This window comes from Equus asinus, chromosome 20 (assembly GCF_041296235.1).
Source record: "Equus asinus isolate D_3611 breed Donkey chromosome 20, EquAss-T2T_v2, whole genome shotgun sequence".
NCBI classification, from domain to species: Eukaryota; Metazoa; Chordata; class Mammalia; order Perissodactyla; family Equidae; genus Equus; species Equus asinus.
The window spans coordinates 57,202,634-57,227,151 of NC_091809.1; the positions used below are offsets into that span (position 1 = coordinate 57,202,634).

General features: G+C 35.5%; 1 protein-coding gene and 1 pseudogene across 7 annotated transcripts in view; both read right to left on the bottom strand.

Moving 5' to 3' along the window:
* GRIA4 (glutamate ionotropic receptor AMPA type subunit 4) overlaps positions 1-24,518 on the bottom strand; it is a 364,116-nt gene that overhangs the window by 276,434 nt on the left and 63,164 nt on the right. The gene's annotated exons all lie outside the window — the stretch shown is intronic.
* LOC139041170 (60 kDa heat shock protein, mitochondrial pseudogene) lies at positions 421-2,127 on the bottom strand (annotated as a pseudogene).

The window sequence follows — 24,518 nt, forward strand, 5'->3', positions numbered from 1 at the left end:
AGTATCATTCTGTTCACATTCTTTGATTTCCATTCCTACCCACCCTATGCTGGTAATCAATCTCATTAGTTTCTGGTTTATCCTTCTAAGATTTCTTTTGAAGAGATTAATGGATGTGTGAATTCTCTTATTGTCCTCTTTTTCTTACATAAAGGATAGCATGCTATAGATATTCTTTCACACTGTGCTTTTTTTAATGAATGCACGAGTGATTTTTCATTAAAAAATATAAAGAGAATTTTCTGTAGGCATGGACAATGACAGCAGTAAATCATTATATATTGTCAACTGAAACTAGTAACTGATGGTTATAGTGAATTTCTTAAACACTAACCTGCCTTTTCTTCGGTCATTTTCTTCAACTAACTTCTCTGAAATTATTGGTGAGAAACACTGCCTCCAGCATCCTGTCATAGTTCATTAGAAATGATGAAGCACAATTCTAAGAATTAGAACGTCACCCCCTATTCCACTTATTCCACCCATCCCAGGGTCCTTCTCTTCTTTAGCATCCAATAAAGCAGTTTTTACAAGCTTAGCTGAATTAATGATTCCTTTCTCCACCATATTCACAAAACCTCCAACCTTAGCATCATAACCAACTTCTGAGGAACTTTGCATATTTTTCTCAACCATCAACGATCCTTCAGCAACTACATTCTTAGCAATGATCATTGAAAGAATTCTGAGTGTTCCTTTAACAATTTCTATATCAGTTTTTTTAATCATTAGCTGGAATTAGTGAGTCTAAGGCTGGAATTTACTGAAGCGGAACACAACCCCCTCCCAGAACAATGCCTTCAACAGTAGCTCATGTAGCATTGAGGGCATCTGGTAACTCTTTTCATTCACTTCAACATCACTTGTCCCACCAGCACAGCTACTCCATCTGAAAGTTTTCCCAGATGGCCTCTCAGTTTTTACTTTTCATATGCATTAGTTATGATATTTAACTTCTTAATGATTTCTTGAATATATATTATTCAATTTGAGCCTGTTACATTTTCCTTTCAAGAGCATGCCTTCATCTTTGGTCACAACGACCTTTCTAACTTTTCTTAAGTCATGAAGCTGAGCATCTTCAGGATTTGTGGTCAACCTCTCTTCTCTGAACACTGAACCATCAGTAGCAATAGCCATATCTTTTAGTAGGTTTTTCTATTGCCACCCAAACCTGGAACTTTTACTGCTACAATCTGAAGACCAACTTTTACCTTATGCAAAATGAACATTTTTAGACATGCCCCATTAACATCTTCAGCAATTATTATCAAGGGCTTACGATAGGCACTGACAATTTCAAAGGCAGGTATAAGGGACTAGACACCAGACATTCTTTTCGCTCAACAGAACATAAGCATCCTGAAATTCACATATCTGATCTTTTGGTGTAGACAAAGTATGGAGAAATATAACCTTAACAAAGCCTCAGCTTAATAATTTAATAATCTCTTATTCATCATTCAGTGCTTTCCTATCCTTTAATGTGATTGCACCTTTTTTCTCAATCTTCTTCACTGCATCAGAAATGATATTGCCAATTTCTTTGTCCGTTTGCAGAAATCTTAGCAACCTGAGCAATTTCTTTGGGGGTTGGCACAGGTATAGACTGCTTCTTAAGTTCATCAATTACAGCATCTATAGCTAACATCACATCTCTCCAAATTTCCAGTGGATGAGCACCTTTCCTGATCTTTGGCAAGCCATCTGTGGCAACAGAGTGTACCAGAACAGTAGCAGTGTTGGTGGATCTGCAGCCTTTTCATTTGCGTTATTGGCAATATCTTTAATAAGTACAGCCCCAATATTTTTAAATTCCTCCTTTAGGTCAATTGACTTTGCAACGGTCACACCATCTTTTGTTACTTTGGGACTTCTCAATCACTGTTCTTCCCTTAAGCCACCTAGAATGACTCTAGCGTCAGCTAAAAGGTCTACTACACCTTGAAATGTTAATATTTGGGCATCTGCACCAGATTTTACATCTTTGCCATAAGCCTGAGTGAGATCAGAAAACTGTGACCTGGACACTGGACTCATCTGGTGAAAGATCGCAGGTCATTGAAGCAGGTCCCTCTCTCCACTGCCCCCTCTGCAGCTTGGTGCTGTTTGTGCAGCAGCTTCCATTCCCTTTCCATTGGTATAGGCCCAGCAATCTGTATGCACCACGCTTTTTTTTTTTTTAACTTAACAATATATCTTGGAAATTGCTCCATACTGGTTCACATAGGTCTTCCTCATTGTTTTCACAGTTTCTTACTACTCTACCATGTGGATGTACCATACTTTATTCAACCACTCTCCTATGTGTAGGAATCTAGGTTATTTTCAATATTTTGCAGTTCAAACAATGCTGCTGTGAAGAACCTTGTGATACGTGTTTTCAGAGATGAATCATTGGAGTAGTTCCTAGAAGTGGGATTGCCAGATCAAAAGATAAGTACATGGACAGTTTTCTTATGTATAGTTAAATTCCCCACCAGAAGAGTTGTGCCAGTTTGCATTCCCACTAACAATATATGAGAGTCCCTGTTTCCCTACAGCTTTCCTAAAAGGATATGTTGCTGTACTTTTTAATTTTTGCCCATCTGATAGGTGAGAAATGATGTTTCAATTTGTATGTCTCTCTTTGTGTTTGAACTTTTTTTAAAAAAGGTACTTAAGGACCTCTTTTTTTTTTTTTCTTTGTGACTGTCTGCTCAGGTCTTTTTCTTATTTTGCCATTGGGTTTTCAATCCTTTTCCTTCATATATTAGGGATATTAACCCTTTGTGTTACACATTGCAAATATTTTCTCCCAGTTTATAAATTGTGTAATATTGTTTATGTTATTGTTTTAGTTTTTTGGGTTTTTTGAAGTTTAAGGTAGTCAAATTTATCAATGTTTTCTTTTAGTTCCTCTGGAGGTTGAGAAATAGAAAGTAGTTTTCCTATACTGAAGATAAAGAGAAATTCAGCCCTGTGTTCTTATAGTTTTTGTATGTTTTCTTTTTTTTTAAAAAAAAGATTTTATTTTTTTCCTTTTTCTCCCCAAAGCCCCCCGGTACATAGTTGAATATTCTTCGTTGTGGGTCCTTCTAGTTGTGGCATGTGGGACGCTGCCTCAGCGTGGTTTGATGAGCAGTGCCATGTCCGCGCCCAGGATTTGAACCAATGAAACATGGGGCCACCTGCAGCGGAGCCTGCAAACTTCACTCGGCCATGGGGCCAGCCCCTATGTTTTCATTTTTTTAATATTTAAATTATTGATCCATCTGGAGTTTATTCTGGTATATGGTGTGATATGTGAATCAAACTTTGTCTTTTCCAAATAGCTACCCAGTTGTTCTATAATATTATTTAAAAAGTCCATCTTTGCCCCAGTGATGCTCCAAAGATATTACCTTTATTATATAGTAAATTTTCTTATATACATGGATCTATTTTTGGGCTTTCCATTATGTTCCCCTGGTCTCACTGTCTATTCATGTGCCAGCACCACACTATTTTAATTATAGATATTTTGAAGTATACCTTTATATCTGGTAAGGCTAATATCCTCTCATAAATTTTCCTTTTCAGTATTTTCCTGATACTTCTTCCACGGTTTTTTTTCCATATGAACTTTATTATCAACTTGTCTTACACCATAAAAAAGCCTGCTGGTATTTTGATTAGGATTAAGTTAAGTTTATAAACTAATTTAGGGAGAATCAACATTTTTATAACTATAAATAGTTTAATAAAAGAAGAGGGGATGTCTTTCCACTTGTTAAAGTCTACTTTGCGTCTTTCAGGTATGCTTTAAAGTTTTCCTTATAGAGGCTTCACAAATTTCTTTTTAAGTTTATTCCAAAATGTTTAACCTTTTCAGTTGCAGCTGTTCAACGACTTTTCTTTACTCATCCACATCTTTCTTCAGCTACTGAAGAAACTCCCAGCAATCATTCATGTTCACCTTCAATCCTTTCTCTACACTGGATCTCTGGATCCACTGAGTGATCTTTTAAAATGTAAATTTGTTCATTTTCTTCCAAAGTCCTTCAGAAGCTTCCATGTTTATTAGGATGGAAACCAGCTTCCTAATTAGGGTTACCCAGCCCTCCCTCTTCTGCCTCATGGAGCCGCTTCCCTGTGGGCTGGAACCACACTGGCCATCTTTCTTTCTCTGGGGCTTTTGCCCCCTAACCCCTCAGCCTGGAATGTGCCTGTGCTCTTAACCACTACCCCCTCACCTAGTGAACTCTTAGTGACCTTTCAGGACTCAGATCGAAGTCACTATCTTGAGGATGTCTTTCCTGATTCCTATAATTGGACAGCCCTTTTACAAGCTCTCATAGAATCGCACTTCTGCTTAGCACTTCCTGCAATTGGCATTTAATAGTTAATTATGTTATAACTTGATTAATAAAAACTTATACGGAAAGAGTCATTTCTTTGGTGGCTGCCACAGAGTATCGCACGTTGTAGACCCTCATTGAATGAAGAAAAGTAAACCCATCCTTTTAAACAAGTACATGTTAAGTTGTATTGAATAAGCATTGATTACATTTACAGAGCTGGAGGAGTAATATACTCAGATATCGTAAGCTTTTGAAATAAATTAGATAAAGATATATGTATAATTATAAAATATCAATAGATTTTTAAATCCTCCTATTTACTTTTATGTGTATTTTTGCAAAGTCAATTAAAAACCAGTATTTTTTTTTTTTTTTTACAGAAAAGAATTGCCAACACTTGAATGTACTATGGGTATAATGTTAGATGAAGTAGATTAATCCCAAAAAATTCACAAGAACTTGCCTATTTTTTATCTTATTAGGCTTTGGAATCTAATGCAGATATGGCACAAGGTAATGGGTTTGATAATTTGGCATGTCAAAAATAAAGTCACAGTCTTAATTTTCTTTTATGTTTGTAAGTATATTAAAAAAGTGAATTTATTTTTAAATGAAATTTAAAATATTATAAAAGAAATCTTTAAAAAATCTATCATTGTATTTCTATTGGGAATAACTACTGTCTTTCTTTTTACTTCCAATGTGTATTTATTGGTATACACAGCTTTAACATATTTGTAATAACAGTACGTTTAAAAATTGTATTTTGTCCTTTCACTTAATGTGATTTCATAAACACTTTTCAGTATTGCTTTATATCTTTGAAATCCATCATTTTTATAGCAATATAAATTTCATTACATTGACATCTCCAATCTATTAGCAATTCCTCAATTGTTTAAGATTCCTTTTTTTTAGGATTTACTGCAACTACCCAGCCCTGCCATACCCAGCTCCCCATACAAACACGTTGTGGCATATTTGCAAAAAACTTTATAATTATTTAATTTTGAAATTACTTCTTTGGAATAAATTATACAGAATAGCATTATGAATCAGAGACTAGAATAAAATCATTGTGCTGTTCTCCAAGAGAACAAACTGTTCTCCAAGAGAACAATAACATCAGTCTCTAACTGGATATTTATTCATGAGTCTCCTGGTTCTATTGCACCTTCTCATTTGTAGTTTGATTTTTCTTATTTTAAGCACATGATTAGATGTGAAAAAGAATCCTTGCCTAGGTTCGATCTAGACATTGTCATTTTCTAACTAGTTGACTCCGGCAAGTCATTTATCCTCTCCGTTCCTCAGTTCTCTTATCTTTAAATGGGGATAATATCACATATCTTACAGGATTAAATGCATTAATATATGGCAAGTGTTTAGAACAATGCCTGGCAGACATCAAATACTATATCACTATATGTGTGAGTGACATCAGCATCATGGTAGCATAAGACTTTTCTCCTTTTTGTTCCCCCTTTCAACAAAGAATTAGACACGTATCCATGAACAAAAGCATCTTTCTGGGAGTTGTGGGATCCAGAACCATCCACTAAGGGACCTAGGAGGAGTCTTGCCCACCTGTGCATCCAATCTTCCTAAAGCCAAAAGAGGAGGATTGGCAACAGATGTTAGCTCAGGGTCAATCTTCCTCTACTTGAAAAAAAAAGAATAACAGCTGAGCACTTCCCAAACCTGGGAAGAAAACTGGGCTTCCACATTCACAAAGATAATAGATCACCTGTCATCTCAATGCAAAAAAGGCCTTCTCCAAGATACATTGAAACGAATCTATAAAAATTAAAGATAAAGATAGTATCCTAAAAGCAGCCAGGGATTAAAAGATCATAACCTACAAAGGGAACCCCCCATTAGGCCATCAATACACGTGTATAAATGTTTCAGAAGCATGTATAAAATCAACATATAGAGATTAGTTGCACTAACACAAACAATTATACATTATCAACAAAACAGCTGAAAAAGAAATAAAGAAAACTATCCCATTCACAATAGCATCAAAAAATTGCACAATTAAATACTTAACCAAGGAAGTGAAAGATCTGTACAAGAAAAACCCCTACAAGACTTGAGGAAAGAAATTGAAGAAGTTGCAAAGAAATGGAAAGATATCCTGTGTTCACGGATTGGAAGAATTAACATTGCTAATGTCCATAATACCCAAAGCCATCTATAGATTTAAGGAAATCCTATCAAAATTCCAATTGCATTTTTCAAAGAAATAGAAAAGGAAAACTATCTTAAAATTTTTATGTATCCATAAAAGACCCTAAATAGCCAAAGCAATCATGAAAAAGAAGAGCAAAGCTGGAGGTATCACACTTCCTGATTTCACATTATACCGCACAACTATAGTACCTAGAACAGTATGACATTGCCACAAAAATAGACACATAGACTAATGAAACAGAATCAAGAGCCCAGAGACAACCCCCCACATTTACACTCAACTAATATTTGACAAGGGAGCCAAGGACACTCAATGGGGAAAGGATAGTCTCTTCAACAAATGGTGTGGAGAAAACCTGATAACCATATGAAGAAAAATGAAACTGGATCTCTATCTTACACCACTCTGACACATTTACTCAAATTACATTAAACATCCAAACATAAGACGTGATACTGTAAAACTCCTAGAAGAAAATGTAGGGAAAAACCTCTCTCACATTGGTCTTGACAAAGATTTTTAGATAAGACACCAAAAGCACAAAAGCAAAAATCAGCAAGTGGGACTACATTGAATTAAAAAGCTTCTTCACAGCAAAAGAAACAATCAGCAAAATGAAAGGCAACCTATGGAAGATAGAAAATATTTGCAAACCATATCAGATAAGGGGTTAATATGCAAAATATATGAAGAATTCATACAATTCAATAATTTTAAAGACCACAAATAATCCAATTAAAAATGGGTAAAGGAATGAAACAGACATTTTTCCAAAAATAAGACATCCAAATAGCTAACAGGTATGTGAAAAGATGCTGGACATCACTAACCATAAGGGAAGTGCAAATCAAAACCACAGTGAGATATTACCTCACATCTGTTAGAATGGCTGTCATCAAGTAGGCAAGAGATAACTGTTGGAAAGGATGTGGAGAAATGGGAAAACTTGTGCACTGTTGGTGGGGATATAACTTGGTTCAGCCACTATGGAAAAACCTATGGAGATTCCTCAAGAAATTAAAAATAGAACTACCATATGATGCAGTAATTCCGCTTCTGGGTATACATGCAAAGGAAATGAAAACAAGATACAGGAGAGATATCTGCACTCCCATGTTTTTGCAACATTATTTACAATAGCTCAGATATGGAAACAACCTAAGTGTCCACCCGTAGATAACTGGATAAAGAAGATGTGGATAAAGAAGGCAGAATATTATTCAGTGGTGAAAAAGAAGGATATCCTGCCATTTGTGACAACATAGAGGGAGCTTGAGGGCCTTATACTAAGTGATATGTCAGAGAAAGACAAATACTGTATGATATCATTTATATGTGAATCTAAAAAAGTCAAATTCATAAAAACCGTGTTAGAATGGTGGTTACCAGGGGCTTGAGGGTGAGGGAACTGGGGAGATGTTGTTTATAAGTGCTCTTGAAATCAGTGCATAAATAAGTTCTGGAGATCTAATGCACAGAATAATGATTATACACGGCAATACTGTATTATAAATTTCAAAATTGCTAAGAGACTATATATTACTTGTTCCCACCACAAAAAAGAAATGATAATTATGGGACCTTATGAAGGTGTTAGCTAAAGCTACAGTGGTAATCATATTGCAATATACAAACCTACAAAATCAACATGCTGTACACCATAAACTTGCATAATATTACATGTTGATTCTATCTCAATAAAGACTTTTAAAAACACTATAAAACGCTATATGTGTTTACTATTATTATTGTGATTTGTCAATACTTTAAAAAATATTTTTATTATTTGAGTTTTTTTCCATTCCTTTCCATCAGCCATTAGTTGTATAAGTTTAGTTGTATAAGTTTCCCATTCTTTGGTTTTCCTATTATCTTCATCATTATTATTTGAATTTTATTTGGTTTTCTAATTATATGTACGATGTGTGTTTAAAATATCTTACAATTACATTTATCAATTTATCTTTTTATTTTCTTGTATTGCTGCAGAATCATCCAAATGACTTGGATATTCAATTCCATTTTCAATTGTTTTAAGTTTAATTAATTGGAACTCATGCTGGTTTATCTATGAAGATGTAGATAGTGATGAGTTAAGTTTTCTTCAATGACCAGAAAAAATATTCACATGAAAATGTAAGTAGCTAGAGAAAAATTAAATTACTGTAATCAAATATTTACTCTTCAGCTAAAAATATGAATAAAAAATTTTACAATTTTAAGTCACATATCTAACTTTAGGGTAAGTCATTTAAAAAATCATAGTATCAGGTCTGAAGGTATGTTATGCTTATTAATTTATTCTTCTTCATTTTCTGGTGCTGTCACACATCCAATTATTAACACTTTTCAGGTGGAAGAGACTAAGAGAAGGTGCAATCTTAATCAATGATTTCCCCACAGTCTTTAATTGCATTCAAGGAGGTTAAAAACTATGTTTGCCTCACACCTGCTGAAAGTATCAACCAATATCTTAAATAAACCTGGCTTCATATTCATATGAACACACACACTCTTTCCAATAATGGAATTGCATTCTTGATCAACCCAAATGGATACACTTTGTTTTGAAGTAAAGAAATACTTTACTTTAAAATCACACAGGTAGATACTCTAAAGCCTCTGATTGTCTTGAAGGATCTGTAAACTTTGAAAGTGACTTCTTGGGCAGGCCCAGTGGTGTAGTGGTTAAGTTTGCGCACCCTGCTTTGGCAGCCCAGGGTTGGCAGGTTCAGATCTCAGGCACAGACCTACGCACTGCTCATCAAGCCATGCTGTGGTGGCATCCCACACACAAAATAGAGGAAGATTGCCACAGATGTTAGCTCAGAGACAATCTTCCTCACACTCAAGCAAAAAGAAGAAGATTGGCAACAGGTGTTAGCTCAGGGGCAATATTCCTCACCAAAAAAAACCACAAAGACTTCTAAGTAGATGTAACATAGAGACATATCCTCTACCATCTCCATAAACATAAACGAACTTTCAATGCAGCGAAGAAGTTACTGATTCAATAAATAATGCTGAACATTCACTGTGCACCAACCATTGTGTTGAGCACAGAAGATATGCTTGCATGTTAGCAGGAAAGAGGAAAGCAAGTGATTTCAGCACTATGTGTTTTAAATCCTGTGATATGAGTGACCATAGCATGATAAATAGGCACGGATGAAAGATGCTTAAGTCAGTCTCAGAGAATCAAGAAAATACTCTGGATATGATAGCCTTCAAACTGAAACCAGAAGGGGGAATAAACCCCACTAAAAGGGGGACAGAAGTTTTACCAGTTATAGAGAATAACATGTGCGAAGTCCAGAGTCAAGAAAGAGCATAACTTCTTCAGGGATTTCCCAAGTAACTCAGAATGACTGGAGCTCAAAGGGACTGGGAGTAGTTGGGAAGCCGGAAAATGAGGCAGATGTCTATTCACCAATGGCCTTTTGTGCCATGATGAAGAATTTGGCTTCATTCTGAAGAAAAAGAGAAGCCGATAGAGATCTGTATTTTTGAAGGATCATCTTGTATTCTGTTAGGAGAATGCGTTGGGGAGGAACTAGACCAGAGGCAGGAAAACCAGTGAGGAGGTAATGCATTAGTCTACAAAGAGGTGATGGTGGCCTAAACGAATTTAACATCATTGAGAATTAAAAGAAGAGGGTAATTTCAAGATAGAGCTTATTTATCATTTTGAATGCTTGGAGTTTGGGAGTGAAGAAGAGAGAGGAGTGGAGGAGCTGTTGGCCTGGGCATGGGTAAATGCAAGCTACCTTCAGTGTATAGACATCTGCTGACAAACAAGAGAAAAGAAAAAGAGAGATTCGATGCAGGATTAGACAGATTCATTGAAAATTTGCCAGCACCTGTCTAACTAATTGTCACATGGGATTTGAGCACTTTTGTTGGCAGTGAGGCTTAAATATGGAGGAAAGTAATTGGGCCACATGGTATTGGAACTACTAATAGGAATGATCTACTCTGGTTTAGCAAGACGTGCCCGGCATCAGCTTGCAATTGCCAAAGCAATTGTCTCACTAATTAAAGAAGAGGAAGATGATATGGTAGAATTCTGGAAATACGTTCACCTATCCAAGATTCAAGTGTAACACTAAAAATGAGCTGATTCACTCGTCTCTGTCTGCTGTTACATAATTAATGCATCTCATCAAGTCAATGATTATCAAAAATGTTTTTGCTACCGTGAGCTGTGTCATCATCCCAGAGGGTTACTTACAGGAGCATCTATGTCCACTCTTCATGTATTACTAGTGTCATATAATAAAATATCATATCTCTGTGCTTTGTTAGGCAGTACATGATGTGCACGGACTTAGTCATTCCGTCAACAAATATTTGTTGAGTTCTAGGCACTGCTCTAGGCAATGGGAATAAAACAATGAATAAAACAGACAACGTTCCTACCTTCACCGGGCTTTTAGTAGTTGAAGACAGATGAGAAACAAATGTGCCAGAAGGTGATAAATGCTATGAAGAACAACAAATCAGGATAGAGAGAATGAGAATTGTGGGCAGTGGTGGGATAGGAGAGTTGCGCAGCTTCTAATTTAAGTACGGTGGTTATGGTAAGCCTCTCTGGTGAGGTGATGGTTGAGTCCGGTGAAGGGCTGAGGGAGTGAGCTATGTGGCTGTCCATGGAACCAGTCTTTCAGGCAGAGGGAGTAACAAGTACAGAGGCTCTATTGGCTCAAAGCAGAAGCATATTCCTGTGGTCACAGAACAGAACAACGTTTTATTGTGCACCTACTATATCTATACTAGATTCTGTGCAAGGTTTAGCAAGGGAAACAAACATAAAGGAGCATAGCTCTCATCCTCATGGAACTTATACCTTAATACAGGATATAAAAAAGTAGAAAGTAAAAGTTATCAATATAAAGAAAAAGTTACAGTATTACTTCTGGCAGAATGGATTGGGAAACAAAACAGTGATAAAGAAGTGGAGTAACAAATGACATCAATGTTGTATCTATCTCCAAATGACCAGAAGTGATAATAGCTGAAGTTATAGGCATGTTCAAGTTTCAGCACTGCCATTTGATATGATTTTGTCCTAGAGAGCGCAGCTCATTTCCTGAGTAATTCTATCAACGGTTTTCACAGGTCATCTTTAACATCAAATAGCAAGTTGGATACCCCAAAACAGGGTCCAGTGAAGGTGTGTGTCTTTTTTCTGCTCTATCCTTTGCATATAGCACATGGAAAGAGATATGGACATGGTAGGTCTTTCATAAATATTTTATGAATGAATGGATAAATGAGTGAAGTGAAAACAAATGCCCAGAGTTTAAATGATAGTCATGAAAACATAGCTCTTGTCAGTTTCAGCCTTAGTAAAGAGCACAAAGGAAGACACACAGATTTGGGGACAGCTCTGTATATACTCTCGAACAACATGATGTAGTTGGAGGAAGTTAGGAGAACTCCAAACATATGGACCAAACTGACATGGCACATTCAGGAATTAGGTGGCACTTTTGTGCAAAGATTTGGGACAGACCACATCTAAACCGATGCCCTTTAAACAGCAGCATGTTCTGCGAGTAGCAGCTGCAGCTGCAAAACCAAAGAATCATCGTGGCATGTGCAAAGTGAAAAGACCTGTTCAGAAATAGGTCTTTCAGCTACACCTGCACGTGGATCATAATTAGTGTCTAGAGTCATCACCAAGTAAGACATAACAATATCATACGCACATAGTGTTGTGTCCTTGTTTCCAACGTGACTGTTTATGCACATTCTCTCTGGTTTTTGTGACAGATTATATACCAAAAGTTTTCCTTGGTTTCATTGTAGTTTACTTGAGGCCACAATTACTTCCACATTGATTTGATCAAATTCTCCCCTGGTGTCTCATTGCAAAGCAGTTCCATGTTACTAGGGAAACAGACCCAAGTCAGAGTCTCAATGAATGGAACACAGAATTAAAATTACCTCTAAACACTCCTGAACTCGACTGAAGCCACAAGACTGCTACGTAAATAATACATAAATAATTTCAGGGGAATCAAGAGATGCCATGTTTTTCAATAAATTCTATAAAACTATTCATCTTATTTTGAGTACTATTATGATGCTTAAAACCATAACGTTACACTATTACTGTAGCATTATATTAATAATTCTCATTATAGTCATTTAATATTAATATAATTAAATTATATTTTATGGTTCTAGAATTTATTAAAAAGTTCATTTGTTTGCACATAATATCAATACTAATGATAAATTAAAATTGGCTACTGGGTATAAAATCAGTGCCATATTAAACAGCAACTTCTAGACAAATGGGTTCCTTTTCTTTATTTTTAGCATGAACGCTAGTTTATGTGAGAAACACAGAGGAATTACGTAGTTTAAAATAACAACTATTCTTCCAAAATTGCACCTCCTCCCGCTCCTTCAGTTCTTAGCACGGTTCTTGGCACACAGTGGGAACAAATAAATGTTTCTTAATTAAATGAATGGATAAACAAATGAGCACAAGTGTTTTGATCCCAAACAATTCAAATCATCTTGTTAGGAAGCATTCAAATTTGGGAGTGTTTCACAGTGGTTTATAAAACATTATGCATTTTTCTCTTTTGAAGCACATGCTTCTTGACCATTTTTAACGTTCTTGTCCTTCTACTTTTGTCCCACTTGTCGGCTGAGTCCAACCAACAAAAGTTCTTATTTTTAAGGCTGATTTTAGCCTAAGATTTCTTAACCCATTTTCAAAAAAAATTTTCTATTATGCGTTTTCTTTTTTTAATTGAAGAATAACTCACATATAACGTTATATTAGTTTTAGGGGTACAACATAATGATTTGATATTTGTATACATTGTAAAATGATCACAACAACAAGCCTAGGTAACATCCATCACCATATCGAGTTACAAAATTTCTTTTCCTGTGATGAGAACTTTTAAGATCTACCCTATTAGCAACTTTCAAATATACAATACAGTATTATTAATTATAGTCACCATGCTGTAAATTAAATTCCCGTGACTGACTTATTTTATAACTGGTAGTTTGTACCTTTTGACCCCTTTCACTCATTTTGCCCTTCCCATCCCCTTAACCTATTTTTCTTGAATGAAACACAAATCCTAAAACTTTAGGGAAAATTGATAAGCATATGTGCATTTGGGCATTTTTCTGGAGAGAGAGAGCGAGCGAGAGAGCGAGCAAGAGAGAGAGAGCATCTATAGCTTTTATGGGCTTTTCAAAGGGATACTGTGTTCCAACACAGGTCAAGAACTAGCTCTAAATGCCTTCTCACACATCACCAAAAAGCCACTCATTGTGTTCTAAGTGCTGTTTTCATTTATTCCAGAAAATAATAAAGTAATAAGTATACTAGAAAATATGAACAAGAGCTCTTTTAGAATGTGAAATAACATTAGCAGGAAAATGCTCTTCTTATATCTCTTGGATACTGCATTTTGTGCAGAATAAAATAAACTTTAAAAATTGTTATCTGCTGCAAACATTTCAATTAATTAAATTTTAGTAAGAATTAGTATCTTGCAAACTGTAGAGTGCTCATTATTATTAAATTTTAAACATCTTTAATAGACTAAATTCTTTTTGATACATTCTGAATGCATTTAGGAAGCCCACAAGTATGATATAACGACTGTATGCAACAGAACTTTGCACGTTAAAGACGAACAGTTTAACTGACTCAATGCATATTTATTGAGGTCCTGCTTTGTTTTTGGGCTTGGTGGTATATGTCAGACTAGAGGTACAATGAGAATAAAACACACCCTTGTCCTCAGAGTTATAGTCCAGCAGTAGAGACAGGCAATGAAAGGAGTGGGAAGTCTTACTCTGAGGGCACACCCAGGGCCCTAGGTGAACCAAGGCCAAATGCCTAACAAGTCTTTGGGGCTTAGGGAAAGCTTCAGAGAGGAAGTAACTCCTGAGTTGACCTGTATGAGTAAACCAGACGCAAGGGAGGTGAAAAGGGGAGGAGATGGTGAGAGATCAATGAACCAGGCAGAAAGGGTAGCCAATACAAAAGTCCAGACATGGCAGAGAGGTTGAGCCCTTTAGGGAACTAAAGATTTATTCAGAAGAACTGAAATGCCAAAGGATTCAGTCTTTTATGAAGTTTAAAAGAGTTTTCTTGCCCCTTATACAGAGGGCAATGAGGACGTACTAAAGAATTTAAACACAAGGATGCAAATTGGAAACAAGAAGGCAATGCTATTCATCTTTTGCAGTGCTTAGGAGTTAATAGCTGAGTGAAATTAGTTTGAATACTTCAGGCCTCTAGAACTTGGTTTCCATAATCTTCAGGTTTAAAGAATAGCTCTTAGCCAAGAAATCTTTTTTTTAAAAAAATCTAAACTAAATTTTTATTTCTTGTCAAATAATGACCATTTAGCAACCAAAACAAATAAATATGACTATAAAGAATAGAGGACTTTAAGGTAGTGCTCCAAACACAATCAGAGATTGGTTTCCTGCAGGTTAGGAAAGAAACACTGATTAACTGGTGTTGTTTAGGAAAGGCCACTCTTTTCAAATCAAAGTAAGAAAAATGAGAGAAGCAAGAAGAGAAGACCCCTCTCCAATCCCTTCCCTCTCACCCCAGGATGCAAACAGAAGCAGGTCAACAAGAAGAGGGAAGAAGGCAATGCAGATGAGCAGCAGCCACACTGACGATGGAGCCACTTCATGGGCTAAGGAAGATTGACAGGGCAGTGAATGACTGGCAGAGGCTGTCACAGCTGAGAAGAGAATCAGTTGGGAATAGATGGTAGATATAAAAGGTCAGTAATTGGGATTTTCAAAAACAAAACAAAGTGAAACAAAACCAAAAAACTTAAGATGCCAAATTTGGCGCTCTGCAAGGCTAACACACAAGTGGGATGTGTGTAGTTAATATTTTTTCTAAAGATTTTCAGTTCAAATTAAACAAATAAACAGGCAGTGCTTTAGCGTGTAAAAGATAAACCAAAGTCTTCAGAGTATGATTGTTGGAGAAAAGATGTGGTAAGGCAAGATCCTGGGTTCAGACCTGCTACTTTCTAGCTATGCACCCTTGGGCAAGTTACTTTGTTAACTTTAGTCCCTAGATTCTACATCTGTTTATTTTTTTGTGACACAGGAAAGGCCAGTTAATGACCATTTTTCATACAATATTTCTCATCATCACAATAGCACTGTCAGAGCCTATTATCCACGTTTTCATATAAGACAATTACACTTAGTAAAAGTTACATAATTTACCCAAGGCTACACACTTGGAAGTGAAAAAAATTCCTAAATATATATATATATATATACATATATATATATATAAACATATGTATATATATATATAAACATATGTATATATATATATAAACATATGTATATATATATCTATATATATAAACATATGTATATACACACACACAATGTCTTATTTACTTCTAAGACTACAACATTCAATTTAAGGCATGATTAATATAATTTCTCAGTTTTATTAATTACTTGATGAAACATCAAGATAAAAGCAGTTTCCAGAGTAAATGGAAGTTTAAAAAAACTAAAACTTAGGGGCCTGCCCAGTGGCATATTGGTTAAGTTTGCGTGCTCCACTTTGGTGGTCCAGGATTCGCAGGTTTGGATCCCGGGCGCAGACGTACGCACCACTCATCAAGCCATGCTGTGGCAGCATCCCATATACAAAATAGAGGAAGCCTGGCACAGATTTTAGCTCAGGGCTAATCTTCCTCAGCAAAAAGAGGAAGACTGGCAACAGATGTTAGCTCAGGGCCAATCTCCTCGCCAAAAAAAAAGAAAAAAACAAACTAAAATTAAAAAATGCTTTATAACTTTAAAAAGTACTCTAAATTGAACTCAGAAACAAACACTGTGGGCAAAACAAACAAGAGTTTGCTCAAAGTTTGACTCCTCTAAGCAACCTATTAAAATAACTTCAGGAGAGAGGGATTTCTGTCTGTCTAGTTAACTGCTGTATCTTTAGCACTTCCAAGAATGTCCGGCACATAGTTGGCTCTCAATAAATATTTTTTGAGTAAAGTTGTTTTCCACAGGCAGTTAAATTTTAGTTAGATTCTTATATTGCGGGACACTACATCCAGACACTGGACTAGCCTAGAGTTAGAGGCAAACTGGGAGTCCACCACTGAGAGAAGAGAGGGGTAAGAAGCAGTGAATGCACAACAAAGTATACACAGCAGTTAGAAACAAGAGATTAGAGGCCTGGCTTAGACGGACTCTAAGAACAGCCTTCTGGAGGGAGAGTGGGAGGGAGCGAAGGAGGGAAAGAAGCAAGGAGGGAAGAAAGGAAAGAAGGAAAGAAGGAAGGGAGGGACGGAGGGACGGAGGGAAAGAAGGAACGAAATAAATGTAAAATACTACACACTGTGTTAGGTTTACAATAAACAAACAGGTAAGCCAGTAATTATAAAACAGAAGAGCATAATAATATACTAAAAAGAACATCCGCACTGTGTGAACACACATGGAGAAATGCCAGATTCTTCCTCTGGCTGTCAGGGAGGCATGTCTCCAGGAATATTCACAGCCTCTCTTTTGTAAGTTCTAGAGTTTAAAAGAAATATAGACTTCTCTACAATCAAACATTAAAAAAATTTACTCTATTTTTAAAATCAAAAACACTGAGTTTTTTTTTAATAATTAGCTATTTTTAAAAATCCTAAACCTCAAGCAACAGTTTTCTTTTCCTTTGGCCAGATGTCATCTGCCAGTTTGCTGATAAGCTGCATGTTAATCAGATGCAAGAATGGAGACATAGACAGGAATTATTTTCATAACATACACAAATAATTCAGTTTTCAAGAGAGTAGCAAATTTTATTATTCATTATATTTTTACTCTAATATTTTTTAAAACAATGACTTGATATGACCATGGTCTTTTATTTTATTTAGTTATGACTTAATGATTGGCTGATGAAAATATTTAAAAAAATCTATTAATATTAATAATATAAACTGGTACAGAAACAACTGATGCTTTGAATACCACGCCCTCAGTGAAGTCAGAAGCAAATAATGAGCAAGCTATTTAATAACAGAATACAGAGTCTAGTGCATGGTTTTTTGTTTTTCAAGAAGCACAATATACACTAAAAATGCTATAACTTTCTTTTGCATGTTTCATGTCCATTTCTATTTTAGTAATGCTGAAAACTGCATTATTTAGCTGAAATAAAAAATACTATAAATTAGTTTCTTGACTTATATGAATTTATTTATATTATTTCACAAATGAAAATTACCCAATTGATATGTTACAGATGAGATCACTGTATTTTTAGATGATTGCAATTCATGCACTGACTTATGAATGCAAAGCCTCCAGTTTCAAAATTCCCTATCTCTTCAAGGTTAAAATTTAAAGCTGAAATAATAAGTTACTAAAAAGTTATGTGAAAGAGTACTTAGACAAATGGCTATTTTGAGCTTAGCAATTAAATGGGTATGATATTTTATCTTTTTGATTTAGGTTTCAAAGCAAACATGTTAAGATGGATTTTATCCTAGTTCATCGTACTAGTTATTTATCTTCGGAAACTACTCCTCTCCAGTCAAAGAGATGGAGCTACAGAAGTCTGGAGCAATAGCAAATATTTCACTGATATTTAACTTGCCCAAGTTCATACTGTCTCTCTCCAATTGCACTGGTTGCTATGATGGCAGAAACTCCATTGGAGTCTAAGTGTCCCCAGTAATAACGTTTACTATGATGCTTTAGACCTAGAAATCACTCAATAAATGTCAACCGTAGTGTTTTGTTTTGTTTTGTTTTCAAATAATAAGTGGTTGCATATATTTCTAGTACACATCTAACTCATGGGAGGTACTCAATAAATGATGACTATTTCCTTTCTCATCATCATCATCGTCTTTGTCATCATCATCAACACCATCAGATTTATACATTTTCTAAATTCTGTTACATCTTAGGGATCATATATCTTTCAAATAGGTCAGCATACTGCTCTTAACTTCTAACTCACTTTGTATTGATTTTAAACATTCTCTTTCATGTATGATCTTATAATCTAGCAATATATATTTATATATCTATTCTTTAACATTATGTGCTGCCATTTTAAAATGCTTTAATAAAAATGACAATTCATTTAATCATCAAAGTAGTCCTATGACATAAGCACTATTATTTTCTTCATTTTACAGATGAGAAAGTGAGGCAGTTTTTTAAAGTTAGCTTTTAATTAAGTCAAGCAAACTGTTTATTATCCAGACAGCTTTATAGCATTCAAGTTAGATTTTCATAAGAAAATTTAATTTCTCTTTCTGGCTAAAGTGTACAAAGGAAATTGACTATTTTTCTTTGTAAGAAATTTCTTATCCTGTATTATTTTTATTTCCTCACTTCTATTTTCTATATTTACACATCACAGTCTGGAAGCTTATTTTATTTTTATCTTTTTCTTTTGATTGCTGTTTTGCCACCTTTCGCAGGCATATATCAATCCCTCTACCTGGGCTGTTGTAATTTACTTGTAAAACTCTGTACCACAGAATCATGCCTGCCTGCACTTCCCGGCATGCTAGTCTTAAACTGAAGAACTAATAACTAAATAACTAGCCAACCAATTAAACAACCAACCAAATAACTAGAAAAATAAAAACCCTGATAAAACAAGGAGCAGGTGATTTTCCTCTCGTCTTTGTCTTTGCGCCATGATTATTTTCTCTGGAGTCAGTACAAACTATCCAGGAAGCATCTGATTTTGCTTATTACCCTCAGGGTTCGACCACTTTGCTTCTTGATCTCCACTCTCTGCCCTTGGCTGTTCAGGTACAGTCCTAACAGATGGGGAACACCTGCTTCACCCAGGAAAAATATCCATCTATTTATATTTTGATCTTGACTTTTAAAAGTTCTTAATATTAAAGAAAATTCATACAGTTATTTGCATATAAGAGAATGGCAACAATGATTCCTTCCTCATGAGCATGTACAGATCACACACACACATGCACACACAGTGTCATAAAAGGCCAGTTCTGACTAATCTCTATATAAACCTCAGGATCTAATGGTAAGTTCAACTTTCTCATTTTAAAGATGAGGAAATAAAAACTGAATATAAAAGACACATATTCACACAGAGAAAGAGGAAGAAAAGACTGATGGGCAAATTAATTAACCCACATAGTTTAAATATTTAATCTTGGAGTTGATTATGATTTTTTAATAATTTTGTCTATATTAAAAATGAGTGGTATCTGGTATGTGAGTTTTTTTAATCCCTGGAAAAGGTCACCTGGATCAATCTCCAGTGTTGGCAGGAAAATGACTACCCAAGTGAGTGAGTGAATATTCTTATAGTTCTGAGGCAGACCATACATATACATTTTTATTTAAGATATTTCCATTATTTCTGTTACTTAAGTGTCTTAATTACAGAAGTTGTGAAACTGCTGCAAAATAAGCTTTATGTCTTCCCAATGTCTTCATTTTGAGCCCTTATTTCAGGAATATCTTTTCTATGTCGACAGCCCTATTCAGACCCTCTCTCCCGCTAACTCTATTAAGAGTAACTCTATCAGAGTTTGTTAATTTCCACTAGGATAAAAGTGACTGATTACTACTCACTATATTAACCTACACAGAGCAAATTTAACCACATATGCATTGTATATTTGTCAAATGTTAAAAGTTACCCCAAAACTGTTAGATCCTTTAAAAAAACTGTAACTTCTGTCAGCAACGAACATGAACTGGTTTAAGGAAAATAATGTCAACTCTATTAAATACAAGGGAAAGTGCAAACTTGCTAAAAGCAGGAGCAGTGGGGTTGCCATGGAAATCAAGGTATATTGCCTTTTGATAGGGTAGAAAAATCAGGGGATCAGGAGGGATGGAGACATTGCATTTCTTCTCTCTCTCCATTTTCCACTCTCTGTCTCTGAGTTTGAAGAAAAAAAGATATAAGGATAGATGCTTGGAGGAAAATGGAAGTAAAATGATTCTTCTGCCAGGGCTAGCAGAAGGCCCCTCTAGATAAGGGGGTTAGCTGAGGTGTAAGGATAAGCACTAATTAAAACTTGTAGCCCAGAAGCTGCTGGCAGAAGCTTGACGGCTTTTCAGTGAAGATGGACCAAGCTTCAAAGTTAAGAAATAATCATGCTTCCCAGTATCTAGCGGTCACAACCTCGAGAGGTCCTAGTCTGCAAGAGCTAGTCACCGGTTGCCAGAGAGGCTGGACTTTGAAGCACAAAGTTCTGGGTTAACTGCACGAGAGGGATTATATCACATGACTTGCTGACACTGAGGAAAAGGAGAGAGAATAAAACCGTAATAAATGTATAACTAGACCAGTCCTTTTAATTAGAAAACAATGTTTTTGAAAAAGTTCGCTCTTGAAGGTGGTACTCTTTTGGTATCTATTATGATTTACTCCTGTAAATCATAAGGTAATATCTTGAGGATAATTTTTTTTTTTTTTTGAGGAAGATTAGCCCTGAGCTAACTACTGCCAATCCTCCTCTTTTTGCTGAGGAAGACTGGCTCTGAGCTAACATCCATGTCCATCTTCCTCTACTTTGTATGTGGGACGCCCACCACGGCATGGATTTCCAAGCAGTGCCACGTCCGCACCCGGGATCTAAACCGGCGAACCCCAGGCCACCGAGAAGTGGAACGTGCACACTTAACCACTGTGCCACCAGGCCGGCCCCTTGACGATACAATTTTAAATCTACTTAAGAAAATAATCATGACACTAAGAATTTTTGAGGCCTGTTTACAGAAGAAGTATGCTACCAGGTTTAATTTAGCCAAAATTCAGTTTAATTCACAATCACGTGGTTTTACACTAGAATTGAGACACCAAGTTCTGGGTCATAAATAGCCAGCAAGGATGTATACAACTCACACACTTTCCTGATGTATATATGCCTTTCAGTAGGGCACAAAGCCTTAAATTTTGGCAACCAAGAGCAGGCAAGGGAGGGATTAGAGAAAGCCATTTGAGCCTTTTCATTGTCTCTTAAATGATAGCAGAAGTGTTGGCTGCTAATCAAATACATTCTTCCTTTTTCCCAGTCACAATGTCTCCAATTTAACCAAATCCCATCGTTCCTTTGTGCTCCCTCCAAATAACTAGAGTCATGAATAATTGCCAAAACACTTAACATCTCCACCACAAAACACATGTATTGACCTAAAACAGCAAATGACCTCGTATTTTGTTTAATGCAATTTATAAGGGAAAGCCTAAACATCTATCCTCTATCTCCTTACCTAACCCACTATCTCACTCCTTGGCACTTGCTGTCCTTCTGCCTAGAATGTTCTTGCCAGTTATTCTACTGGATAAATTATTCTTCAGGTATCAGTTTGTATGTTCCCTCATGGGAAATACAGTTGGCCCTCCATAGGCACAGGTTTCCCACCCGTGGATTCAACCAACTGTGGATGAAAATCAAAAGTTAGTAGGACAGGGAATTTTTTGAAAATACGCTTTTCTTATGAGAGCATCTTTTTCTTCCCTACGGAAAGAAGATTGAGGAAGATGGATTTTTTTTTCTATGTTACATTATTTACCCTATTTTTACTTAGAAAAGAAAATCACCTAAGTTTTTTTTTTTTTTTTCCAGTGCGGTCACTCTAAGTCAACATAATCTTCATATAATTTTGTTTTAGGAATTGAAAAGACAGCAAACTCATTCATTCAAACAAATGACTAAGACATAGAACAATAGGTTTATATGCAGTTGTAACCGACACATGGTGTAATGAACAAATTATGCAACCTCTGTGTTTGCCATCTGTAAAGCATCATCAATAAACTTCTTAAGAATATCTCAAAGACACAGAAGTTATCATACTTTTGACTCTAAGCTTCCCCTGAAACGATCTGTTTGGCATACCCTCACCCCAATAATACGCATTTATTTCCATTTCTTCCACATCTTCTGCTTCCCCCATTTTCATTGTTTCCATTAGGGCTTTGAGACTTTCATTTTTCTCTGCCCTTCTTTTCTCCTAATGGTATTGCATGGAACAATTCTGCATCATCAAAAATTATACTCAAATAGTCAAATCAATGTATTGTGTATTATTTGATAAAGATGATGGTAATAACCCAAGGTTTTCTTTTTACACATATATACTTTATTATTCACACCAGAGACATAGTAGAAAATACTACCAAATAGTCCCAGGAATAACAAATGAAATGAAATATTTCACATATAAAGACTCTTTGATGAAATATTGCATAATTGAGTCATAAATTGAAACCTAAGGAAGTCTCTAAAGAGTGGGTTATATATTATTTTATACCAGAAAGAACATTCTTTCGCCCTTCAAAAGCCTTGGTTTTAAGCTCAGTTCCAAGTTTAAGTAAATTTTCTTTATCATACATTTTCCAACCAAAATACAGATTTTTTAAAGTGCCTGAGATACTAGTTATTTCCTGCTTCATATTAATTCTGAGTTTGAGCAAACAATTAATTAATTAATATTAGATAACGTCCTATTATTTTAGGGAACATCATATACAATGATTCATTTACAAAATGTCATGTCATACAAATTTAACATATAATTGTTATTAAATATTATTAAATGAAATATCTGAAAAATTAATACATATTTTAATGTACACAGAGAAAAACATGGATTTTCTTATTTCTTATACTTACACTCCATGTAAAATGTTTTAACTTTAGTTTGTCAATTTATTTCCTTAGAGTTCTAAGACTAGAAAAATCTAAGACCTACCATTATTATAAATGGGTCATGGATTTCAAAGGCACTATTAATATTAGAAGATAGGTTTTTTCCCCTCTGAGTAGGATGTATTTGACCTATCAAAAATAATGGATAGCTTATGGGATGTTTTTATATGATGGGTGAAGGTTTTGTCATTTCTCACACAAGGAGTATGCATCATCAGTTCAAGCATATGGTTTTTGCTAAAGACAACTACATCACTGGTCCAAATCATTCATTACTGTGAAGATGACTGTCATTTCCTAGAGATTAGCGTTGGAGTTCAAGCTCTGCTCTTCTCTAAATTGTAAGGTTGCTTAATTAATCAGCTGAGCCAACTACAGCACTGGGTTAAAACAAGAGCGTGAAACAGCAAAAATCTGAGATGACTGATTTTTGTGCACAAGGTCAGGTAACGCCCACAGCTAGAATTAGAAGCAAGAGCAGGGTTGAACATACCTCTATCCAGAAAGTGAGTTGGCTTTTATCTGCTTAAATCTCACTGCTAAGTGGGCAGACCCTAATTACTGCCCTCTGAACACACTGCTTATATCGCAGTCTCCAGTGAGACCACAACTATTGAAAATCATGAGATGAAAAGAACAATATATGATCCTTGAAGTGTTCATTTTACTCAATAGAAAGTAATTGAAAAGCACTATTTTGTAAAGGAAATAAAATTTGATGGTAATTTTGCATGCACTTGTTGCTAAAATTAGAGATTTCAGAGAAATGTCCTGTTTTTGGCCACTGAGGGATTCCAACCTGAAGAGAGATGGAAGATGGAATAGTCCAATCTGTTCACTGTTTTCTGCCATTAACTGTATTTCCTTTTTAATGTTTTAAAAACAGCACTTAAGAAAATCAAGAAGAAATTTGGCTTCAGTTAGAAGCCCCTAGAAAACTTGAATGGTTGTATCACACAACGTCCAAATTATGTCTCAAGAATGAAGGTTTGGGTCACCCCACCAGATAAAGAACCTGATCAGCTGAGGTACTTGCTGAGGTAAAATACCAGCTGTGACTCCATGACCAGATACAGAAGTGAGGACTATAGTTGTCATGGGTATTTTCTTTATTTTATTATGAATATATTTGTGTTTATATATATATATGATCATTTTTTGTGTCCTCTCTTATTCTCTTATCATGTAACATAAGATGCTCTGATTTTATATCATACTTTTCAAGTATAGCTAACTTTACATCATAGTATTTAAGTTATAGGATACCAAGTAGAAGAGTAAACATCA